This window comes from Pantherophis guttatus, chromosome 1 (assembly GCF_059756535.1).
Source record: "Pantherophis guttatus breed Tessera chromosome 1, ASM5975653v1, whole genome shotgun sequence".
In the NCBI taxonomy this organism is placed as follows: Eukaryota; Metazoa; Chordata; class Lepidosauria; order Squamata; family Colubridae; genus Pantherophis; species Pantherophis guttatus.
In genome coordinates, this window is record NC_142063.1 from 197,639,473 (window position 1) to 197,665,771 (window position 26,299).

Sequence of the window (26,299 nt, forward strand, 5' to 3'; positions counted from 1 at the left end):
GAAGGGAAAGGAGGGATGGGATGGGATAGTATGGGTTAGGATAGGATAGGATAGGATAGGATAGGAGGGATCTATATTGGCCAACAATGATATAAGAAGATACTGGAGGTAGATGATCAAAAGCTTCAATTTATACTTTATGAGAGAATGTAATGGTAAGATAAGGTAAGGTAGGGTAGGGTAGGGTAGGGAAGGGAAGGGAAGGGAAGGGAAGGAAAGTAAAGGGAAGGGAAGGGAAGGGAAAGGAGGGGTGGGGTGGGGTGGGATAGAATGGGTTAGGATAAGATAGGCTAGGCTAGGCTAGGCTAGCTAGGCTAGGCTAGGCTAGGCTAGGATAGGATAGGAGGGATCTATATTTGCCAACAATGATATAGGAAGATACTGGAGGTAGATGATCAAAGGCTTCAATTTATACTTCATGAGATAATGTAATGGTAAGATAAGGTAAGGTAGGGTAGGGTAGGATAGAGAAGGGAAGGGAAGGGAAGGGAAGGGAAAGGAAGAGTGGGATGGGATAGGATGGGTTAGGATAAGATAGGATAGGATAGGATAGGATAGGATAGGATAGGATAGGATAGGATAGGATAGGATAGGATAGGATAGGATAGGAGGGATCTATATTGGCCAACAATTATATAGGAAGATACTGAAGGTAGATGATCAAAAGCTTCAATTTATACTTCATGAGAGAATGTAATGGTAAGATAAGGTAAGGTAGGGTAGTGTAGGAAGTTAGCACCCACCCCTTTCCTGGAAGAGTGAAATATTTTGGGAAATGTGAAAAGGGCAGAATATTATATTTCCCTGGATGAGAAATATGAGAAGCATATTTTACAGACAAAGCAGCTCCCACCTTCCTGCCCCCCACCCTTTGTCGGTGGGCCATTGGGGCCTGGGCCAGTCTATTCTACATAACAAAGATCTGCCTCCTTCAGGCAGAGCCATAGTAGGAATTGCCAAAGATAGGATTAGCCCTCTACACAATAGCGGCAGAGACTCACCACATGTGACCTGGGAAGCACATGTGACCATCAGCTGGCAAGGCTAGCTAAAACCCCCACCCCCTGGGAGTCTGACAACCAATCAGGATACTCTTTGGGGCCCCAAGAAATGCAGAGCCAGAGAGAGCATAAAAACCCGAGGATTTTCTGTATCTGCCCCTTTTCTGTTCAGGAACTCAAGCCATGTGATCCTGTCCACCATTAAACCATCTTTCCAAGCAGTCTCCATGTTTCCAGTGTCTGTTTCCCCACTTGGAGCAGAACCTAGAAGGATGTTTCTTCCAACAGTAGGGTAGGATAGAGAAGGGAAGGGAAGGGAAGGGAAGGGAAGGGAAAGGAGGGGTGGGGTGGGGTGGGATAGAATGGGTTAGGATAAGATAGGCTAGGCTAGGCTAGGCTAGGCTAGGAGGGATCTATATTGGCTAACAATGATATTGGAAGATACTGGAGGTAGATGATCAAAGCCTTTAATTTATACTTCATGAGAGAACGTAATGATAAGTTAAGGTAAGCTAAGTTAAGTTAAATTAAGTTAAGTTACGGTAGGATAGGATAGGATAGGATAGGATAGGATAGGATAGGATAGGATAGGATAGGATAGGATAGGATAGGATAGGAAAGGATGAGATGAGATGAGATAAGAGATAAGAGATAAGAGATATGAGATATGAGATAAGAGATAAGAGAAGATATAAGAGGCTTTCATGGCTAAAGTGAAATTTGAACTCAGTCTGCTGATTTCTAGCCTCGTGCCTTAACCACTAGACCAGACTGACTCTCAAACTGACCAAATTGATTATATTATTGTGAAAGGGAGGTGGAGGAGCTCAGTTGTAGTAGCAAAGACATGGCCAAGTGCTGATTATGAAACAAATCACAAACCGCTCATGTTCCAGGATCAATTAAAGAAGAAAGCCAGTCAGCTAACATTTTCAAGAAAAACATTGGGAATCATTATGAAGTCCTGAGCCTCATTATTTTATTTTTTGATTACATTTATGGTTTCCAAACTGGCATTTAGGATAATATCGATTTCTACATATTGTTGCTTTGGTCACTTGTGGATAAATGAATGAGCTAATAATGGCTTTTACCCTGGGCATTGCTTTCGGCACTGAGGATGGATGAATGAGCTAATAATGGCCTTTATTTACATTGACATCATTATCTTGCTTAAGGCATGATAGATATAATATATCTACTAAAAGTGTGTCAAACTTTTAGCTGAGGTGGCGCAGTGGTTAGAGTGCAGTACTGCAGCTACTTCAGCTGACTGCTAGTTCAGCAGATCAGCGGATCAAATCTCACCGGCTCAAGGTTGATTCAGCCTTCCATCCTTCCGAGGTGGGTAAAATGAGGACCCAGATTGTTGGGGGCAATATGCTATTTTTGTCTTTGGTGTAAGCAGCCCAGAGTCCTCGGAGAGTGGACGGCATAGAAATATGACTAATAAAAATAATAATAAAAATAACAATAATAAACTCCAGCTAAACCCTATGCTTCCTGTCTATGAACAGAACAATGCAAACAAATATAGTCTCTTTCTGCCAGTTTGCGAGTTTTAAATGTTGTCTAATACTGTTTTGAGTGTAGCTGCAGTATCTAATTTGTCTATTTTCCTCCCATGCTTCTGTTTTACACTATCCAAAAGAAGACACTAATTTTTTTTCAAAAGACCTATTTATTTTATTTCTCATTTATTGCACTCATGCTTACTTCAAGAATCCAAGTAAGAAGTTCTTGAAGTAAAACAAATCAGTTTTTTTGTTTTTTGTTTTTCATTTAGGGGCGTATAGCTGATCAATGGTCCAGTTCCTTCAAATGCACATTCTGTCACCACTGAATTGCTTTTAATGGAATAGATATGTAGATAAATCATGTCAATGAAGATGTGCATATGCATGCACTTTCTATTGAAATTGACATAACTGCCAGTATACGTTTGTAAAGGAAATCTGTTCTCCAAGCCCAATTTCTCCTTCCACACTTTCTATCTCTATTGTCTATAATGGGCAGAAGGAATTACACTGAGTAAGAGCCGCTATTATTTATTTTATTTTATTTTATTTTATTTTATTTTATTTTATTTTATTTTATTTTATTTTATTTTATTTTATTTTATTTTATTTTATTTTATTTTATTTTATTTTATTTTATTTTATTTTATTATTTTATTTTATTTTATTTTATTTTATTTTTATACTGCCCTTTTCCCGAAGGACTCAGGGCGGTGTACAGCCTAATTAAAAACACAAAGACAGACAAAATTTAAAAATAATTAAAATTATTAAATGATAGGCCCAATTTATAAAACCCCAAATTTAAAATCCCATTTAAAACCAATTAAAATCTTTACATTGATAACCCAGCCTGGCGGAACAACAAGGTTTTGAGATCAATGGTATAAGCTAAAAGATAAAAGAATGTATCTTTTCTTTTATGTACACCAAGAGAGTATGCACCAAGACGAATTCCTTGTGTGTCCAATCACACTTGGCCAATAAAGAATTCTATAAGTCTGGGGGTACAACTGAAAAAATGTCTCAGACAAGATCTTTCCTATTTCTCATGAAGAAAAATGAAGGAAAGGGGGAAGCATATTCAGGCTGGCAAGATTCTGTTACTATAACCTTGCAATAAAAAAAGTATTGCGTTGTGTGGCTTTCCTAGTCTGGCCTACTTCAAAGGGCTAAAACTGACCTCTTTCATCTACCTTAAGGTTTTTCCTCAGTCTCAGTCTCAGGAACATGCCCTGCCAATCTGCTTTTTTCTGCCATGTTCTCATGATGTTGCTTGGGAAGCTACATTATCCACCTGATTGTTACCAGGATGGAGATAGATATCTGCACTGTTGTTCTGGGCCACTGATGAGAGTATCATCCCTCTTTTTAAAAAAAAAAAATTTTTTTTTAAAATTTATATGCTGCCCTTCTCCGGAGACTCAGGGCGGCTTACAATGCGCTCAGCAATAGCCTTCATCCTTTTGTATATTTATACAAAGTCAGCTTATTGCCCCCACAACTGGGTCCTCAATTTACCTACCTTAGAAAGGATGGAAGGCTGAGTCAACCTTGAGCCTTGGCGAGATTCGAACCTGCAGTAATTGCAGGCAGCTGGTCTTAATAACCAGCTTAATAACAGGGTGCCTTAGACCACTGTACTACCAAGGCTCTTGGTAGTACAGTCTTCTATGACAGCTGGATGCTATCCCTCATGATTATTTTGCTTTGGCTGCAGGAGATTGGCAGAGAGATTGGCATCATCTCTCATAATGCAGTCCCATCTTTTTGCATAAGACCTGAATGGTTGTCAGGATTTATGCAAGCTTCTCTGGAATATGAGCTTAGTGAACTTTTGAAAGATGCTAGCACTATGCTGTACCAAATATAAGTCTAAACTGGGAAAGAGAACTGGGTTGGCATGCCTTTCTATGGTACGGGAAACAAAGGATACATGGATATTGCCAGAGACATTATGTAAGAAATGGCTTGTTATCAGTGTGGGAGAGAGTGAAAGAAAAACATTATCTGAACATACCAATGTGGCTTTCTACAACAGAAGCGGTGACATATCCAAATATTGTAAATATGGGGAATATTGTTAGGTATAAGGACATCTTGACAGACCAGGGAGAACTGAAACAAAAACAAGAATTAGAGAGTCAAGGGATTGAGATAGATTGGTATACAAGACTGCAAATACAATCAAGATATGAAGCAGATCGTAGACAATATGGTTTCAACTTGAGAAAATCAGAACTGGATGAAATATTGACAGGAACAGATGAAAAAATGATTAAGAAATTATATAATTATCTATTGCGGATTAGATTAGAAAGTGAAGAAGTAAAAGAAACAATGATAGCATGGGCAACAAATTTTGGATATACTATAGAACTGGAGAAATGGCAATTTTTTTTACTACCAGTTCTGTGGTCGGCATGGTGTGGCTTGGTGGGTGTTGCAGGGGAAGGATGTTGCAAAATCTCCATTCCCACCCCACTCTGGGGCCAGCCAGAGGTGGTATTTGCCGGTTCTCTGAACTGCTAAAAATTTCCACTACCGGTTCTCCAGAACCTGTCAGAACCTGCTGGATTTCACCCCTGGGCTGTACATACAAATTTTCATTGCCCCAGCCAGGACTTGCACAGGAACAGTGTTAATATCATAACAGGTTCAAGATTGGTCCCATGTAGCTGCAGTTTTGGTGGCTGTTTATGGAAAGTACCAGTATTATAAACCTCCAAATTGGTGGTAGAAGAGCATTATTTGGCTCAACAGATATAGGAGAAGGGTTGTGCTATTTGACCATAGTACAATTTATGACAAAATATTTTTCTCTCTGCTCAAGGCCTGATAGATAACACTAACTCAGACATGAGGAAGAGGCTTTAACGTTTTTTCCATTTAGAAAAGATGGCAGGGGTTTCTTTTTTTTTTTAATCTTTCCTTTTCATTGCTTCTCAGCAATGTAAAGCATTCAAGGGAGGAAAAGAAGTAGCAAATATTGGCAATGCAATTGTGGTGTTTGAGATGCAGTCCATTATTTACTCACACAGTATATCATGTACATCATGTACTACCCTGTTTCCTCCCAAATAAGACATCCCCTGATAATAAGCCCAGTCGGGCTTTTAAGCGCATGGCAATAAGGCCAAGCGCTTATTTCAGGGTTCAAAAAAAAAAAAAAATGTCAGGGTCTTATTTTCAGGGAAACACGGTATTGCATGACAAAGGTTGACATCCTTAAATGAAAAGGATTTATTGTAAGTGCATGAGCCACCCAGAGTCATTTAGGTGAGATTGATGACGATATAATTGGAATAAATAAATAAGTGAACAAACAGCTTAGCTACTCCTTGCACCATTAAAATGCTGTGCATTGCTTTAGGATCAATGGATCTAGCTGAGATCCTATTGGGTCATTGCCTTTTCTAATATTTATAAATTATATTTTGATTTGGGTTGGGAAAAGAAGGAAGGTCCTTTCAAAAGTAGAACAACAACAACTAAACTTTTGATAACTCCACAGTAGGCTGAGGTGAGTTAGAAGCAAATTGTCAGGCAGATCCTGCCTAATTATTTTTACAGGAAGCCCAGTGTGAAAGTGTTTTGTTAGGCATGGCACACCATTCTGGAACCCCTGTGTAAATGTCAGTGCCTCATTTATTTGGATAGGATTGTATGAGTTGTCCATTCTAGGACTACATGATCCAGAATCCTGCTTCTTGCTTAGAGTCATGATTTATAAGGCACAATTCCTAGTCTAACTCATGCAGATTCTGTGAATTTGAGCCTGAGATGTTAACAGCCTGTTCCTGGTCACTTTAAAAGCAGCCCTTCCTTCTTCCCAGTGAAGGAATTTTAAATTGTCTTTAGGGTGATCTTTTAATTTAATTTAATGGTTTAGAGATCACTACTTGATTTTTATTTGGTCATGTATTCCAGAGAATTTCCTAATATTACAACTGTACAATGAGTTTCAAATAGGGATTATGATGTTCTTCCCTATAATTAGAGAAGGCTTCTCAGTGTAATAATCCACCAGCTCAGCATTACAAAACACATTTAAAAATTAAGAAACAAAAAACAGAAAAGGAATCTCATCAAGAACTCAAACCAGAAAAGATACAGGAAGACATCAGAGTTCAGGAAGGCTGCATTGCTTCAGGCTAAACTGGACCTAGATTCCTTTCTATCTAGAAGGATCTAATGGTGAGATCAATATGAGTAGATGTATTATTCTGTATTCTATATTCTGTGTTCTATATTTTGTGTTCTGTATTCTGTAGATATAATCAGTTTGTATCCAAAGTTGTTTGTTGCCATTGCTCTCGAAGGATTTATTATTTATTGATTTGATTTGATTTTTATACCGCCCTTCTCTAGCAGGACTCAGGGCAGTGAACAGCCGAGATAAAACAGAGCACACAAAATTTAAAAAACAGTTTAAAAGGTAATTAAATAATTTCAGCCCACAATTTAAAACAACCCAATTAAAACCAATTTCAAATTAAAACCGAACGGATGGAATCAAGCCACCCCGGCTAGATGAAATAAATGAGTTTTCAGGACCCGATGAAAAGTCCGGAGATCTGGTATTGTGCATATCTCTGGGGGTAGGTTGTTCCAAAGAGTGGGTGCTGCCACAGAGAAGGCTTTCCCCCTGAGGGTCGCCAGCCGACATTGTCTGGCAGACGGCACCCTGAGGAGGCCCTCTCTGTGCGAGCATACTGGCCGGTGGGAGGCTATTGGCGGCAGAAGGCGGTCTTGTAGATACCCTGTCCCTAAGCCATGGAGCGTTTTAAAGGTAGTCACCAACACCTTGACCAACCTAAATTACAGTTCTAGTGGTCCCTCCTCACAGAGAGAGTGTTTTTGCCTGGAATTGTCCAGTGCTTCAGGAAGTGATTACATCAAACAAAAGCTATTTTCCACACAAATCTGTTTACTGACCCATAATATTTATGTGGACAGTTGGTAGTCCGACAATTCCTCTGTGAAAAGAGACTCTGACATCATATTCAGATAGCTAAGGATATCTTGACCATTTTCATGCCATGCTTCTTAGTTGCCTCAAGGTGTTATTATGGATACCTTGCAAATAATCCCTGAATGTCCTCAATTCTGGACTCATCCTGTATTAGCTATCTCATTTTTCATGGGAATATTTGTTTGGTAATTTACTAGCTAGCTGCACCTGTAGCAGATAGTTATCAACTTTAATATTTAATTTTGGATTGAGTGAAATGCTACAAAAAAACCACAAAAAACCTCTGTAATATTAAACAATGCGGTTGTGATAAGGCAACTGATTGTAGCCATATCAATGCTTCATGATCTGCACTAAAAACAAAATGGGTTGTGGAACAAATAATACCAAAAGTGCAAATAGTTTCTTTCAGAGATGGCCTTATCAGTGACAGAGATTCATTATGTCTATACAGAGAAGTTAATGCCTAAATAAATAATGGAATATTCTATACTTTTATATTCAGTGGTGGGCTGCAACCGCGCTTTTCCCGCTTATGCAGGCTTTGCGCACACCTAACGTGCTTGTGCATAGCGTTCAAAATACAGCAATTTGAAGCTCAGCTGCTTACCTTCTAAGGTAGCCCTGGTAAGTAGAACAGCGGAGGTGCGGAAATCAGCTGTGCTGCGTGAATCAGCTGAGCCAGAACGAAAGAAATATAGGACAGGATAGGGCAGGTGCGGGTGGGCGGGGCCAGCTGATCATCAGAACTACCGGTTCACTCGAACTGGTCCAAACCGGCAGCAGCCCACCACTGCTTATATTTCTGAGACTACTATTGTGAACTTGTGAACATCTTTTTTTCTTGTGACATTCAGATATAAGTTAATTGTTCTATTTGGTGCTTTGGTAAAGAACTAATAAAAGGTTATAAAAAGAATATTTTTATCAACTAAGGAGCCATAATAGCTTAGCTTGTTTTCTGATTTTAGGAAGAGAAGGAAAATAATAGAGACCCTTAGATGTCTCCTGTCCTGTCACAAACTTTCAACGCTTCAGTGTTTACCAGGTGATGTAGTACTAGTGGGTTTAAGTGTAGGATTGGCTCAGTGATGAAATTCAAAATTTTTCCCTACCAGTTCTGTGGGCTTGGCTTGCTTGGTGGGCATGGCTTGGTGGTCATGTGACTGGGTGGGCATGGCTGGATGGTCATGTGACTGGGTGGGTGTGGCCAACTCAATGTTTCTCATGTCAAGGGGTGCCTCGCCTGGCCCATCCCCTCCCAGCTATTCCTTGTCACACCTAGCCTCAACGTATCTATAGTTCTGTAAAAATGTTGTTACCTTTTTTCAACTTTATTATCTACATACTATAGATGTACTTTCATGGACCATTGAAAGGAGGAAATGGCTCACATGCTTTGCCCAAGAGTGTGACAGGCAACAGGGTTTTAAGGGGCTGCCACAAAAAGAGGGGGGGGGCAATGTATTTTCCAAAGAAGCAGAGCAAGAAGCAATGGATGGAAACTGAACAAAGAGAAAAGCAAACTAAAACTAAGGAGAAACTTCCTGACAGTGAAAACAATTAACCAATGGAACTGCTTGTTTTCAGAAGTTCTGGGTGCTTGATCACTGGAGGTTTTTAAGAAAAGACTGGACAGTCATTTCTCTGAAATGGTATAGGGTCCCCTCCAAAGTCCTTTCTAAATGTTATTCTGACACCTTTCCTAGGCCCTCCACTCACATCCAAAATGTGGCTGTGATAGTTGATCAGAACTCCTCTGTTTTTTATGTACAACAGCTTTAGCATTTAGCTTTTCTATTAATACACAATCCTTGAAAGGGCTGTCCTGTAGGGACACTGCAATGTCTAATTCAGAGGTCCCCAACTTTTCTGGCACCAGGGACTGGTTTCATGGAAGACAATTTTACCATGGACCTCTGTGTGTGTCTGTGCATGTGTGTGTGTGTGTGTGTGAGAGAGAGAGAGAGGGGGGGAGGGAGGAAGGGGAGACAAGTATACAGTGGGTGTTAAATAGTGGGTGAGCCACGCATGGAGTAAAATAAGTGTGGGATTGTTACTTAAGGCCTGCCACCAGATGATTTTGCTTCAGTCCAGATGAAAATCAGAATAAACAAACACACTAGAAAAAGCTTTCTTTTGCTCCAGGAGAAAGTCAGAATAAAGAACTGGAAAAGCCTTCACAGGAAGAGGCTTTTTTTGTTCTGCTCTGGAAGAAAATTAAAAGACACAGTGAAAACTTCACTGAAGTTTCTGCTTTTGCTTCAGAGGAAACCCCCAATCAAAGACCTGCAGAAGCAGAAAGACGTTGAATGACCACCTGTACTTTTCAATAGTTCAGCACAGTGATTCCCTTCCAGATTAGCCCTGTGACTTTCTGCAGCATTTTAACAAGGTGATAATTGCTCTTGTCTGAACTCCCAGACATCTCATTTAAGCTACTTAAAGCTAGTAGGAAGCAAAGATACCTAATACTTCTTCCTATTCATATTTTCCCCACAACAACACACTACCCCAAGTTGTATTGGTTCCATAAAATGATCCACAGGCAGTGGTGGGATTCAGCCAGTTCACACTGATTCAGGTGAACTGGTTGTTAAACTGCCCCCCATCCTCCGCTATGAAAGTGGATCTTGGGTGCTGTGTTGGGCTGCAATGGAGAAACAGGCAGTGGAGTGGCCGGCACGAAGGAAGGAGAAGCTGCTTTTCCTCTTCTCCCTGCTCCTCCTCCTTCCCTCAGGCAGGGCACTCCATTTCCCATTTCTCCATTGCAGTGCACTGCCCAGGATCCACTTTCATAGCCGGGAGGTGGTTCACCCAACAACTGGTTCACACAGGGTCAGGTTGGCCATCACAGGAGGCTCATCCTGCATGTGCGGCGGAGCTGGAGAATGGGGATGGGCCATGCCTCCCATGACAGCCAACCTGACCCTGGGCAAACTGATTGTTAAATTATTTGAATCCCACCACTGTCCACAGGAATCTATAAAATCTGTAGCTCCATCCCACCATGGCCTCCAGTGATTGAATGGGAGTCTAAAGGACTCATTCAGATTCTGAAACTCCACAAGGTTCCCAAGAAAGAACTCCTACTCATTGAATTATTTAAATATCACATTGATTGTTTGGCTCCCTTACTTGCAGATTTATTTACTCCTATAAATAATTCTGCCAAATTCCAGCTGGTTGGGAACTTTATTGTGGTCCCCATTTACAAAAATGGTGATAAGGATAATCCTTTAGATTGTAGATTCAATTAGTCTAATTGAAATCATAGCAAAATTATATGACAAGTATCTTTTATACAAGAGTGAGGACTGGGTAATTGAAAAGGGCTTGCTACCTGGAGACCAAACTGCTTTTAGGTCTGGTTGTTTTATGTCATTTAAAAGAAAAATATGCAGTTAAAGGGAGTCAACTGATTACAACTTGTATAGAACTCGGTGCAGCATTTGATAATAAAAAAGAACCCAGGGACCTCCTGTGGAAGAAATCTATGGATTTGAACATAAAGCCTAGAGTCCTCTCTTTAATCAAATCATTATACTCAAACTCACGTCTAAGGGTACTCACAGAAATGCTTAGTTCCCTAATAAAATTAGTACCAAAAAGGGAATTAGACAAGGATGTACAGTGGTTCCAGAGGTGGGTTTCAGCAGGTTCTGACCAGTTTTAGAGAACCGGTAGCAGAAATTTTGAGTAGTTTGGAGAACCGGTAAATACCACCTATGACTAGCCCCGCCCCCATCTATTCTCTGCCTCCCGAGTCCCAGCCATCGGGAGGAAATGTGGATTTTGCAGTAACCTTCCCCTGGAGTCGGGTGGGAATGGAGATTTTACAGTACCCTTCCCCTGCCACGCCCACCAAGCCACGTCCACCAAGCCACACCCACAGAACTGATAGTAAAAATTTTTGAAACCCACCACTGAGTGGTTCCCATTTTGTTTAATCTATATTCTTTCTGATTGCAAATTATACTCTGCAGAAAGGGCTTACTTAGATTCTTGTTTAAGAACTAAAAAATGATGATGCAACTGGGAGAAACTGTCTTACTTTTTGCAAAGATTGTGTATCTCTAATAAGGCTGCACCAGTGGTGGAATTCAAATAATTGAACAACCGGTTCTCTGCCCTAATGATTTCTTCCAACAGCCAGTTCACAAAACTGCTCAGAAAGTTAACAACCGGTTCTCCCGAAGTGGTGCGAACTGGCTGAATCCCACCACTGGGCTGCACTCTTTATTTAAAGGCCAGTTGGAAGAGTACAGAATATTTAGATCAGACTTGGATTAACAGTAGGGACAATGACTGCTATGAACGTGTCTTATTGTTTTCTTTTTATCTATTTGTATTAGTTTTATATTTTTGATAGGGTCAAATGATTACATCCATAAAGTTTCTACTACTAAATTCTTCATGCAATTTATGAAACGAAAATAAAATGTAATCTACTGCTTACCATAAGTATAGGTTTGTTCATAGAATCTTGTACATTCTAGATTTGAAATAATTACATTTCAAATAATCCCAGGGGATCCTAACCAATAATTTATTTCACACTGGGGAAAGTATAGTTCTGCAGCAGCTCTTCTTCTAAGCGGTTCAGCTATGAACACTCTAAAGTTAAATTGGTGCTTATTATTGATTAAGTATTTTTAATATCTGTGTTTTTACATTTTCATTATTATTTTATCTTATTTTCTAATTTATTATTGGTAGCTATTTTGATCACTGATTCAACCACAATACTGTATAACCTTAGTATCCCTACATGGAAAATTACATCAACCAAACATTCATAGTTTTCATAAAATATAAATCCTACATTCCATTATGAATAGGGGAAAAAAACCTGCTTGAATTGGTGAGCTCTATCCAACTAAATCATTATCTGTGCTGATTTTCTGACACAGTTTCCATCCCAGCGATTAAGGATAATGAATTCTTATTCTCTTATTGTAAGCATTTCAATTTTATACGGGACATTTATTTTCAAATCATAATACCATTTTCTTATCCAAATAACAACAATAATGTAGTTTAATTCATGAAATCCAATTTTAACTAAGGATTAGCTATCCACTCTGCATCTCATTCATTTTAGCCATGTCATGCGGGGGAATTCATTGGAGAAAGTAATTATGTTGGAAAGAGTTAGTGGTAAAAGGAAACCGTGTTGCCAAAGAACACAACGGCTGGACATCATCAAATCTAACATCAGCAAGAGCATAGAAAAACTCAAAGAAGCAGTGCAAGATTGGAAGATGTGGAGAGACCTGGCCCATAAAATCACCAAGAGTTGGAGCCGGCTGAATGAATAACATCATCATCATTTCCCCCAAAGATTGCAGGATCATTAGTTGAAGTACAAAAACAGCTGAAGCCAATTCAGGGGATAACTGAAATAGAAAAGACATTCTGAATTATTGAAGGCTAAAAAGGTTTTTTTTTTACTACTAATTTGATGGCAAACATAAGGTTGTGAATATGACATTTCTTTCAATATATAAAAAAAGGTAAAGGTTCCTCTTGCACATATGTGCTAGTCGTTCCCAACTCCACTTCAAAGCCAAAAAGCTGGCGCTTTCTACTTGCATTTTTTACATGCTTTCGAACTGCTAGGTTGGCAGAAGCTGGGACAAGTATCGGGAGCTCACCCCGTTACGCGGCACTAGGGATTCAAACCATTGAACTGCCAACCTTTTGATCGACAAGCTCAGTGTCTTAGCCACTGAGCTACTGCGCCCCTTCAATATAAATAGTAGTTTACTAATGTTGGAAAACAAGCAATAGACAATCTGTCACAATGTTGGAGTTTACATTGTGAAGTCCTTGGTATTCTCTGAGCTTGGTTGTTTGCTTAGAGACCCATACTTTTGGTCAGCGGTGGGATTCAAGTAATTTAACAACTGGTTCTCTGCCCTAATGATTTCTTCCAATAACCAGTTTGCCAAACTGCTCAGAAAGTTAACAACCGATTCTCCCGAAGTGGTGCGAACTGGCTGAATCCCACCATTGCTTTTGGTTGTATGTGTGGTTGCATCCATACTTTTGTGTGATTGTATCCATACTTCTGGTTTTATGTGTGGATCTTTTATAGTTTCTAGACATTGCATTGCAGTCTCTGCTATGAGACCTCACAGTGGTGATGCTATGGGTGTTCCTTTGATTTGTTGGTATGGTTTAAAATGACTAAAAGCATGGATCCAGCCTATCTGAATCTCAAATATGGAGTTCAACTGTTCCTTTTCATGTACTTTCAAAGAAGAGATTGATAAACTTTGTGGGAAGCCCCTCCCTCCTAGAAGAATGAAATATTTTGGGAAATATTAAAAAGGAAGAATATTATCTTTCCCCAAAGGGAGAAATGGAGAAACATGCTCTTAAAGACAGAAGGCAGACTCAGTCTTTCTTAATAGCCCCACCCGCTCCAGCCGATATTTTGTGCCCATTAAGAAAGATTGGGCCAGCCTATCTACAAAGCAAATCTTCAGCTCCAGGGTGATGGGATTAAGACGAACATAATAGGATTAACCCACAAACATTTAGCAGAAGACACAGAGCTCATTATATTGCATAATCTCCTAAAGGCATTTCAGATATTGCACAACCCCCGTAGCAGCATCTCTAAAACTTGTAAAAATCCATGTAGTCATCAAATCAGTTGGTCAGATGCACAAACCCTGGTGGTTTTGTTCATCAATAAATAGACCTTTCTTTCCAATCAGCCTCCAGCCTCCATTTTATTTCCAGCATCTTTCTCCCAGCTTGGAACTGAACCAGATGGATATTCCTTCCAACAGCCTGAATGCTGAATGAGTTCAGTAGGCCTAGATTCAAGTGCATAAACTGCTTAACTTCAGTACCAGATTTTACTGTCTGATATAATATGTGCACATTTTCAGTTTTAATTAAAATAAAAGTTGAGATCTTCTAATTTCATAGAGATAACATTTCCAATGTTCCATTGCATTACAATGCTAAACAATCTGCATTTACAGCATATGAATTCCATTAGCATAATCACCACAAGGCACGTTAGCTTAGTTGTTTTCCAATGGAGCAGGGATTCCAAGAACATCTATCACAATTGTGAGTCGGTCGGCACCTTTTACCATCTGTGGTGGACTTGCCCTGAGACCAAAAAGTTTTGGTTAAAGATCCGACTCTGGCTCTCGGAAATAATGGGACAAGAGATAGCTCTGGCCCCGGAATCCTTCCTCCTAGGTATGATTGAAGATGGTCTCGACAACAATAAAACCCAATTGGCAATTCAAATTATTACTGCGGCTAGATTAGCCTTTGCGAAACTCTGGAAACTCTGGAAATCCAACTCTACCCCCTCTGAAGAAGCATTAATAAATAAAATTCTAGAGTGCGCAGAGATGGCTAAATTGACGAGCGAGCTAAAAAATGAAGAGAACTTCAAGTACTATGAAATATGGGGAATTTGGTATAACTGGTTAAAGAATAGGATAAAAATATGATAATAGGCTACGATTTGTTAGACACCCGAAATGGACTTAATTGTATAGAAATGTAGAGAATTGTATAGAACTGTATATTGTATAGCTATGGATGAAATTCACTTAATGTTTGATCTATGAAATGTGTAAACATTGCACCTCGGATCAAGATTGTGATTGTACATTGTCTTTTTAAAAAATTGGAAAATTCAATAAAGTATTTAAAAAAAAAAAATAAAAAAATAAAAAAATAAAAATAAAAATAAAATAAAAGTTGAGATCTTCTAATTTCATAGAGATAACATTTCCAATGTTCCATTGCATTACAATGCTAAACAATCTGCATTTACAGCATATGAATTCCATTAGCATAATCACCACAAGGCACGTTAGCTTAGTTGTTTTCCAATGGAGCAGGGATTCCAAGAACATCTATCACAATTGTGAGTCACAAGTGGCTTTTTCGGGCTCGGTTTTCCTTGGATTCTTGTTTTTGTTTCTACCTACTGTTGTGTTGATCAGGTAGAAGTGCTCCAGGAGAAATGTTACATAGATTATGAATAGTCTTGAGGCAATGCTTAAGTGGAGTGGGATTAGAGATGTCAACCTATATTTAGAAACAATTACTGATAGAGGTAGCATCGACTAAGAAGCAAAGTCTTGTACTGAAATAAGTAACCACCTAATTAAAATGCTTGAGGATCCTGAATTAAATTAAATTAAATTGCCCTTTCCTTCCTCTTTGCTCTCAACAGCATCTGACTCACAGGTCTTCAAGAAGTCCTTGAATGTCCTGCTAGCTAGACTATTCATGGCTTCTTCCTACTTAGAGTCATCTTGGTTGATGTTTGGAATGTTTCCATAGCATTAGTGACATGTATTCTGTGTGACACTGCCTTTCCTTCTTTGTCTTCTTACAGTAATGGCAAAATGGATTTCTGAAGACAATGCAACTGTAAGGATTGGCTAACACGTATTCATGTTTAATAAGAGATGAATGAATATAGTACCAAATAATTCCAATCTGTGCATATTTATTTATTTATGAAAATTTATATGTCCACCCAACTCACTTTCAGTAACTCTTGGCATCTTACAAAGATAAAAACCCTATGTGTGTGTGTGTGTGTGTGTGTGTGTGTGTGTTTTCTGAGGTTTTCGTGGGTGTTTGTATTTGGTCTTTGGTTATTCAGGTTTTCTCCCGCGTAAAATTGGAAGTGTCTTTCAACGTTTCGATGAAGTCTCATTCATCATCTTCAGGCTGGTGTTTTCGGCTTCGTGCTTCTAGGAGCAATGTGTGATCGCAGCTGTTTCTTCCTTTTAACTGCCAGTGGGGTGTGAACTGATTGGGTGGCAGCTTGGCTGTATTCTGATTGGGTGGAGGTGTGTTCTGATTGGTAGGGGGCTTGGTTGTGCTCTGATTGGATGGGGGGTTGGCTGTGCTCTGATTGGATGGGGGTGTATTCTGTTTGGGTGGGGGCTTGGTTGTGCTCGGGTTAGTCTGAGTTGCAGGGGGATTTGAGCTGGTGAGCTGCGTTGCTGTTGTTTGGCTTCGCGTTCGTGGTCGTGCCACATCTTCATGGTGGGTGTCAGTTTGCTTCATGTATGGATTGGAGGGGTTTAAAGTGGCTAATGATGCAGCTGTGGTCTGGCTTCTGGTTTGTGGTCGTGCCACATCATCGGTGTGGGTTTGAGTTTGCTTTTTGCATGGATGTGTGGTGGTGACATCCTGTGTGGGTTTCGTGAGTGTGGGTCTGGTGTCATTCTTTGTGTTAGGGACTCGTTTATCAATGAGGGTGGGTTTCCAAATGGCTGGTAGGCGGGAGGTATCATCTCGTTTATTCATGCTGTGTGGGCGTTTTTCTATCTCGATGGCTTCTCTGATTATTCTGTTGTTAAAGTGTTCAGTTTTGGCGATAGTTCTGGTCTTTTTAAAGTCAATTTCATGTCCTGTGGCTTTAAGGTGTTGGACCAGGGAAGAAGTTGGTTCCTCTTTTCTGACTGAGTTCTTGTGTTCTTCAACCCGAATAACCAAAGACATACATACATACATACATACATACATACATACATACATACATACACACATATATATACAGTCAGGTCCAGAAATATTGGGACATCGACACAATTCTAATAACTTTGGCTCTATACACCACCACAATGGAGTTGGAATGAAACAAACACAATGTGCATTAACTGCAGACTGTCAGCTTTAATTTGAGGGTATGTACATCCAACTCAGGTGAACGCTGTAGGACTTACAGCAGTTTGTATATGTACCTCCCACTTGTTAAGGGACCAAAAGTAATGGGACAATTGGCTTCTCAGCTGTTCCATGGCCAGGTGTGTGATATTCCCTCATTACCCCAATTACAATGTGCAGATAAAAGGCCCAGAGTTCATTTCAAGTGTGCTATTTGCATTTGGAATCTGTTGCTGTCAACTCTCAAGATGAGATCCAAAGAGCTGTCACTATCAGTGAAGCAAGCCATCATTAGGCTGAAGAAACAGAACAAACCCATCAGAGAGATAGCAAGAACATTAGGCGTGGCCAAAACAACTGTTTGAAACATTCTCAAAAAGAAGGAATGCATCGGTGAGCTCAGCAACACCAAAAGACCTGGGAGACCACGGAAAACAAGTGTGGTGGATGACCGAAGAATTCTTTCCCTGGTGAAGAAAACACCCTTCACAACGGTTGGCCAGATCAAGAACACTCTCCAGGAGGTAGGTGTATGTGTGTCGAAGTCAACAATCAAGAGAAGACTTCACCAGAGTGAATACAGAGGGTTCACCACAAGATGTAAACCATTGGTGAGCCTCAAAAACAGGAAGGCCAGGTTAGAGTTTGCCAAACAACATCTAACAAAGCCTTCACAGTTCTGAAACAAGATCCTATGGACAGATGAGACCAAGATCAACTTGTACCAGAGTGATGGGAAGAGAAGAGTATGGAGAAGGAAAGGAATTGCTCATGATCCTAAGCATACCACCTCATCAGTGAAGCATGGTGGTGGTAGTGTCATGGCGTGGGCACGTATGGCTGCCAATGGAACTGGTTCTCTTGTATTTATTGATGATGTGACTGCTGACAAAAGCAGCAGGATGAATTCTGAAGTGTTTCGGGCAATATTATCTGCTCACATTCAGCCAAATGCTGCAGAACTCATTGGACGGCGCTTCACAGTGCAGATGGACAATGATCCAAAGCATACTGCAAAAGCAACCAAAGAATTTTTGAAGGGACAGAAGTGGAATGTTATGCAATGGCCAAGTCAATCACCTGACCTGAATCCCATTGAGCATGCATTTCACTTACTGAAGACAAAACTGAAGGGAAAATGCCCCAAGAACAAGCAGGAGCTGAAGACAGTTGCAGTAGAGGCCTGGCAGAGCATCACCAGGGATGAAACCCAGCATCTGGTGATGTCTATGCGTTCCAGACTTCAGGCCGTGATTGACTGCAAAGGATTTGCAACCAAATATTAAGAAGGGAAAGTTTGATTTATGATTATTATTCTGTCCCATTACTTTTGGTCCCTTAACAAGTGGGAGGCACATATGCAAACTGCTGTAAGTCCTACAGCGTTCACCTGAGTTGGATGTACATACCCTCAAATTAAAGCTGACAGTCTGCAGTTAATGCACATTGTGTTTGTTTCATTCCAACTCCATTGTGGTGGTGTATAGAGCCAAAGATGTTAGAATTGTGTCGATGTCCCAATATTTCTGGACCTGACTGTATGTGTGTGTGTGTATGTATATATATATATATATATATATATATATATATATATATATATATATATATATATATATATATATATATATATATATATATGCTGCATGGACAAACAAAAGAAACAAATGCAAATAACATTTCAGTTTGTTTCTTTTGTTAATTAAAGTTTTTTAACCTGTGTGAATATGCATGCATACTGGGTTTTTTTTTTGCAGTAGCATTTCCTTTTCTTTGCAAACTTACATATTTATTTAATTCATTTATTAAACTTATTTGCTACCTTACTTGGTGGCAGAAGAATATATAAAATAGTAAAACAGTAAAAACTCAGTAACAGTAGTAACAATAATAATTTAGGTTTAAAAAGATGGGGAGGAAAGGAACAAATGCACATGAGGGGAAGTGGGATCTTGTCTTAATCCATCAGTCACCTCTAGTTTGATACACCCCATTGGGGCCCCAGGCCAACTGGCAGAACCAGTTCTTTATGTCTTTATGGAAGGTCAGAAGGGTGGGAGAGATCTCACATTGGGTGGTGGGTAGAGAATGTTCCAAAGGGCAGAAGCCACAGCAGAAAAGGCTCTTCTCCTGGACCAGTCTCTTAAGTAATATCTGAAAACATTGTGAATCTTTGTGTGATTGAAGGGAAAGCATAAATAATGGTGTTGCTGAATATATCAGTGCATACTGACTTAAAAGATCTTATTTATTCTTTATTAACTTTAACTTTGTGTTCTTATTTATTTGTTTATTTACCATAGGGCAATTTTACAGAAAGCTGGAAGTCTACAGTGTTGGAGACAATAGATGTTTGGCACTTCAAGGTGCTTCTGGGTTGAGAGATATTAGTGACATCACTGTTGCCTAGGAGACATCCAATGAGGGCTCCCTTCTCTCCCTGCGTGAGTTCCACAGAAGTGATACCTATTCATCTAATCACATTTACACAAGCCTTCATACTGCTAGGTGGACAGAAGCTGGAGCGAGTGGTGGGAATTCACCATGCAGTATTCAGGTCTCAAACCTGGACTTGCTGATCGACCAGTCTCCATTCTAACCACAGAACCACTGCGCTACTGGTCTTGTGTCCTTACCCTGCAACACATTGCAGAAAGCACTAGGTAAGCATAAGAAAACCTTTAGCCTATCCCAGAACAAACAAAGGTAAGAAAACCAATGTCCTCAAAGGTCTTGAATTTTGGCCATATTTGCTGGGATTTAATGGAACTATTTTCTAAAATATCCAGAAGACACCCATTGCCTAACTCTTTACAAGCTGCTATTTTAATGGAAACTGAGTACTGAAAGACAGCAGTTGAGATATTGTTATTTGAGATGCAGTGCAGAATCGTAATTAAAATTTTGCTTCCAGCCAATTCTACAAGAACACTCTGAGGTTTTCATTATCACCTTCTCATTATTCTGTCTTCTTGTTTATATTTGTACTTGTGATGGCATTTATCATGCAGAAGAGTTCTGGTAAAACACTCTTGTTCACAGCTATACACTACAAAGGAATTAAAATAATAAAGGAATTAGTTCTGATGATGCACCAAGAGCAGTTTTTATGACATGGTAGGCAACTATGACCCAATGGGTCATCCTTTCCAGAGGTATTTGCTTACCTAAACCAAGAAACAGAATGACCTTGGGTGGGCAAAAAAGTACTAGGAGCAGGAGTGATTTCTAACTTCATGCCGGATTCCCCATTGACTTTGTGATAAGGACCTGCAGCTGCCACAAGTTTGTGAATACAACTGTTCTGAAGATCCTGGAAATTTTAATTCCACAGGAGTAATAGGTCCTGGAGTTTGGACACATTCTTTATGTTCGCCCTTTTGAATTATCTTGCTTTAAAAATTGTCTCTGTATGATGCAATGTTTAAACTAACAGTTACAAACAGACAGGAGAGTTTTAATATTATATAGATTATTTAAAGGTATTTCCCTGTAGCTATATCACACCCAATAATTATAGTTTACTTCTGTTTTGTTAAAATGGGAGCTTAGTGTACTTAGTATGATCAAACATCTTTGTGCACATGTGTGACTCAGATATTATGTGGTTGTTTATATGAATAAACAGAACAACATGATTCGAGAGAGCAATATTTTCTTTGTTCTCTGTTTGTTAACAGGGCTTCCAAATGAGCCAAAGCAACTTGCAACATTTAGAACCTGGCAGATTATTAAAGATGAAACATTCGCCAAATTGAGATGGTTATTATGCTTCTTTTCATGATTCAAAACCAGGGGTGGTATTCACTTACCTTCGCTACTGGTTTGCAAATGTGAGTGTACACGTGAGCTCGCTTCACTCGCATGCACCACTGTCGCGCATGTGCAGAGCATCAAAAACAGGACATGATGATGTCCAGGTGGGTGGAGCCTCCCGCTGCCACCACTAATGGTTTGCCCAAACCGGATAGAACCAGTAGCTCAAAACATGGCATTTTCTCAATGCAATATTAATGAATCTCAAAACAAGCATTTGTTTATATTATTTTTCTCTTTTGATAGAGATAAAAATGTAAGGATTCTTTTTAAAACCAACTTTGTAAAGTATCAAAGAAAGATAAAATACAAAGTGACAATCACAGAAAAGATTTAAAAAGGGAGCGATCAAAGGAGAAAAAAGTAAAAAGTTAAAATTTAACTGGGCTTTCTTCTGTACAGAAACAAATATATAATAAAATAACCTCTTATTCTAAATTAAAACAAAATATTACCAACCATCAATTATACAAACTTCACAATCTAACCCTCCCCTCGCCTTCTGCCACCAGTATCCTCTCACCGACCAGTACGCTCCCATAGAGAGGGTCTTCTCAGGGTACCGTCGGCCAAACAATGTCGACTGGCGGCCCCCAGGGGGAGAGCCTTCTCTGTGCGAGCACCTACCATCTGGAATGAGCTCCCCCCAGAGATACGGAGGATCCCGGATTTGCGCACTTTCCGCCATGCCCTCAAAACATTCTTATTCCAGCAGGCTGGTCTAGCTTAACCTCCCTTTTAAATTGTTTTAAATTTGTTTTATAAATTGGGGTGTTTTAAATTTGTTCGTGGGCCAAAGTGTTTAATGTATTTTTAAATGGTTTTTTAACGTTTGTATTATGTGTATTTTATCTCTTGGCTGTTCACCGCCCTGAGTCCTTCGGGAGTAGGGTGGTATATAAATTTAATAAATAATAATAATAGTAATAATAATAATAATAATAAATTATTTATTTATTTATTTATTTATTTATTTATTTATTTATTTATTATTCAAACTTCTATACTGCCCTTCTCCTTTCGGACTCAGGGCGGTGAACAGCCAAAATAAAAACATTTATACATAACATTGCAATTAAAAATAGATTTAAAATAATTAATAAATTTGGCCCATAATTTAAAACTTGTCAATTTAAAATCAGTATCAAAATTTTAAAACCAACCCTAACCTATAGCAAAATAACCATTTATTCTAAGCATAAACCTTAGCAATATACTCTCTCACACCCCTCTCCCCCCTCTCTCTCCCTCCTTCCCTCTCCCCTCTCAATATAGTCATCTCCCCTCAGGGAAGGGAAAGAGAGGAGAAGGAGAAGAAGGATTGTTGTAAAATAAGGGAGATGGAACGGTAGAAGGGCTACCCCGAGTATACTCAAACTTGTTAGGATGAAGAATGAACTAATATGAAAGTTAAAAGAGAATATGTATGATTAACAATGGAGAAGATAAGATAATTAATTGAAATAATGTTAAGAAATTAGAATTTGAAGAGCGGATGGTGATACTGTTTATATAATAAGTATAGAAGGTATTAAGACAAGATAAAAAAGTAGGGAAAAAGAATATTTTGGCAGAAATTGAAATATGTAAATTGTATTTGGATGTGATAAGTTGTATAAGATATGATCCGGTCAATACTCTGTTCATAAAATATGTATGTGAAAGAAAAAATCAATAAAACTTGTTTTTTTAAAAAAAGAAATTGCCTCTAAGGAAAGTCAGAACTGTATTACGCTGATAAAAAGGCAGTTGGAAAAAAAAACCAACAACCAGTTTTAGTCTTACATTTTGTTCTTAAAGTGACTGTCCAGATGCTTCTGCATTTATCAGACTGTAAAAAGTGATCTTTACTTTCAGATTTGCAAAATTCTGTTAATTAGCCTTACACTAAAGTAGAATTACAGTAATATATATATATTCCTCTCCCCTCTTGACTAATGCAGCGCTCTCTACATGGGACTGCCCCAAAAAGCATCAGGAAGTTCCAGTTGGTGCAAAATGCAGTGGCCCACATCATTTTGTGCAGACCCCAGTGTGCACATGTATCACCCTGTGGTGAAATCTAAAATTTGTTACTACCGGTTCTGTGGGCGTGGCTTGGTGGGAGGGGGTAATGTGACTGGGTGGGCGTGGCCAATACTTTTTTACTTTTAAAACCATTTTTTACATGTAAAACCATGTAAAAAAAGTGCTTTCAAAAGGCTCTGACAATCCCAGCTGAGTTGCCTGATCGTCAGAGGGTTTTTAAAAAAGCCTCTGCCAATCAGGCAACTCAGCTTGGATCATCAGAGCTTGGCTTGTCAGAGGCATTTAAAAGAAAAAAAGCCTCTGATGATCGCGCGGCTCAGCTGGGCATGGGGGGCGGGGGTAGGGATTTTTGCTGCTGGTTCTCCGAACTGCCCGCCGCCATCGCTACCTACTTGCCCGAGCTGATCCGAACCGGGAGCATTTCACTCCTGGTATCACCTCTCCTGCAAGAGCTTCATTGGTTGCGTATTTGCTTCCGGGGGCAATTCAAGGTGCTGGTTGTCACCTTTAAAGCTCTCCATGGCTTGAGAGACCATTTGTTTAAAATTATTGCTTTTAAAAGTAAAAAAAAAAAAAGACTTTGACGATCGCACGGCTCAGCTGTGATCGTCAGAGGCTTTTTTTTTTACCTTTTAAAAGCATTTTTTAACAATCTCTTCCGCAGAAGAGGTTGTAGAAAAAATGCTTTTAAAAGTAAAAAAAAAAAAAAAGCCTCTGATGATCAGGCAACTCAGCTGGGATCGTCAGAGCCTTTTAAAAGCATTTTTTTTTTACAACCTCTTTGGCTGAACAGGTTGTAGAAAAAAATCCTTTTAAAAGTAAAAAAAAAGCCGCTATCGCTACCTGATCGGGTGATTGGGTCCGAATCGGGAGCATTTCACCCCTGGATGGACTGCATATAAAAGTTTTAGTCAACTTTGCCATTTCTGTCAGTTCTATTAACTGATTTCTATCTATTTAAATCTATTTAAGTGGATTTCATGATCCACTTTTCCATGAAGCACTGTTCATTTGTGGGAGTTTGTGCATTTTCCTACCTCCCTGCGTATAAATGTTTTGCCACTGATGTCATATACAAAATCAAAGTCCCGTGTTTTCTTTCAATTTGCTTAGCCATAATACCTAAAAGAAATGCCATCAGTTTTACATCCATTTTTAATATTTTCTGAATCAAGCCACACCTTCAGTCCCAATACCTCTTGCCATCCTTACATGTCCAACAAAGATTTTAAAAAAAAGCACCTTCACATCGATTACAATTGCAACACTTATTTGTTAGTCCTTTATACATTTTTGACAATTTCTGAGGAGTTAAATACCAGTGGTAAAAAGATTATAAAAAATTCTTTCAAATTATAATTCAATGAGAATTTCAATTAATTTTAGCACCGGTTTTAAAGATATTTTAATGTTGGTTCATTTCAATCTTTTAATTATTTTTCACTTCTTTCTATAATTCATAAGCCACCAAAGTCACCTTGTAGGGGAGATGGACGGCATAGAACTAAATAACTAAATAACTAAACAACTAAATAACTAAATTAAACAACTAAATAAAACAACTAAACAACTAAACAACTAAATAACCAAATAACTAAAAAACTAAAATAATTAGTCCACATATTGTCCTAGCATGATACTATATTTAAACATTTATGCCCATTTAATCACACAATCTTTAACACATATTCATCCTCCTGATTCATTTTCAACTACATATATACTTATGCAGGAAGACGTTCCTCATTAGTATGCAGATCACTTGATTGTAAAGATATAATTGTTCTGAAGGAAATTCCTTTCAGGTTTTGAGAAGAAGAAAAAAAATTACTCATTTTTAACAGAACTGTAAGGATTCCTGACTGATAAAATAGCCACATGAGTGGAAGAGATGGCTTACCCATGTCCTGGGAGTCCAAGCAAGGACAGTCTGGAGGACTGTTGTCTCAATGCACTTGGAGACCACCAAATTGAGTCACAACGTGATAGTTTCCAAGTCACATTGAGGTCATCAGTTTGGCTTAACCTAGCAAGAGCTGTTAAGAAGAAGAAGGATGAAGGGAGAAACCATTTATTAGATCATCTTTGTAAAAGGGTAGGAAAAAATGAATTAATGAAGCACAGGTTCAGAGTTAGAATAAGATGTGAAATAATAAGAGCTCTGTTGAGACCGTAGAAACAGATTACTATAGATCAGGCCTGTTACACTGGCGGCCTACGGCTCGGATGCATCACGCGCAGGCCACGCCCACCCCACTCTGCAAAGACAAAAAAGTCACGATACGTCACAATATGTCACAATATGTCACGTGACATGATCAAGTTTGCCGTGCTGTAGTCAGGATTGAAATCCTGGCAGTGGGCAGAGTTTGATTGCATTCTAACCATGGCACCACCATGGATTAAAAGAAATTATTTTTTTTCTGGAGCATAAAATACAAATGCTTCTGCGCCAGGGGTGTCAAACTTGATTTCATTGAGGATTGCATCAGGGTTGTATTTGACCTTGGTGGGCCAGGGTGGGTGCTGCCAGTTCAATGTCACTTGTGTCATGGGGGTGCCTGTGGTGGCCTGAGTGCTCTGCCAGCAAAAACAGGCTCCTAAGTTCTGTCTTCAAATGCAACAGCTTCCTGCAACCCTCTGCCAGTGAAAACAGAGCTCGGGAGGGTTGCCTGTGGCCCTCCCAAGCTCCATTTTTATGGGAAGAGGCACTGAGGGTCGATCCTTTGCTGTTTCCAGGGCAGCCGCACGCGAGGCAGATATAAGCACCTTGTGGGCCGAATCCAGCCCCCGGACCTTGAGTTTTACACCCCTGTTCTATGCTGTCACAAATACTGTTCCATCCTGCCAGCAGGCTAGTGACTTCCCTGACTCATAGATAATTCCTGTCAACAGGAAGTACAGTGGGGAAAATTTTTATTGCTTGAGATAACTGTTGTCAGTTACCTATCTTTTATAACCAGTTCCAATTTCAGAATTACACGTTGTTATATGAGAGTCCAAAACAGAAGAATCTATTTTCCCATATATTTGAGATTTGGCAGTTTGCTGAAGATGGAGAACAAGTACTGCTAATGCTATATTAATAATAGTTCTCTCATTTTCCCACAAACTGGATAAAAACAATGGAAAAATGAAGAAGCAATTTGCACAAGACCATTGAAGGATTAAGATTAAAGTCACATTTTAAAAAGCTAAACCAATATAAAAGATTACATTTGATATTATGTGTTTTTGTTGTTGTAAAACAGGCAAGAGAATCAGGCCAGTATTAACTAAAGCTGTTTTGTGCA

At 39.2% G+C, this 26,299-nt stretch overlaps 2 long non-coding RNA genes across 2 annotated transcripts in view; one reads left to right on the top strand and one right to left on the bottom strand.

Annotated features, from left to right (window-relative positions):
* Positions 1-895: 895 nt before the first annotated feature.
* LOC148116720 (uncharacterized) overlaps positions 896-26,299 on the top strand; it is a 129,076-nt gene continuing 103,672 nt past the window's right edge. The window contains exon 1 of the long non-coding RNA XR_015731261.1: positions 896-1,288. This is a non-coding gene — a long non-coding RNA (uncharacterized LOC148116720). The remainder of the gene's footprint in view (positions 1,289-26,299) is intronic.
* On the bottom strand, positions 12,804-24,957 carry LOC117674400 (uncharacterized). Its single transcript, XR_004593843.2, has 3 exons — positions 24,907-24,957; positions 19,657-19,799; positions 12,804-12,892 (listed from the first exon to the last, which is right to left on the bottom strand). It is a non-coding gene; the product is annotated as an uncharacterized LOC117674400 (long non-coding RNA).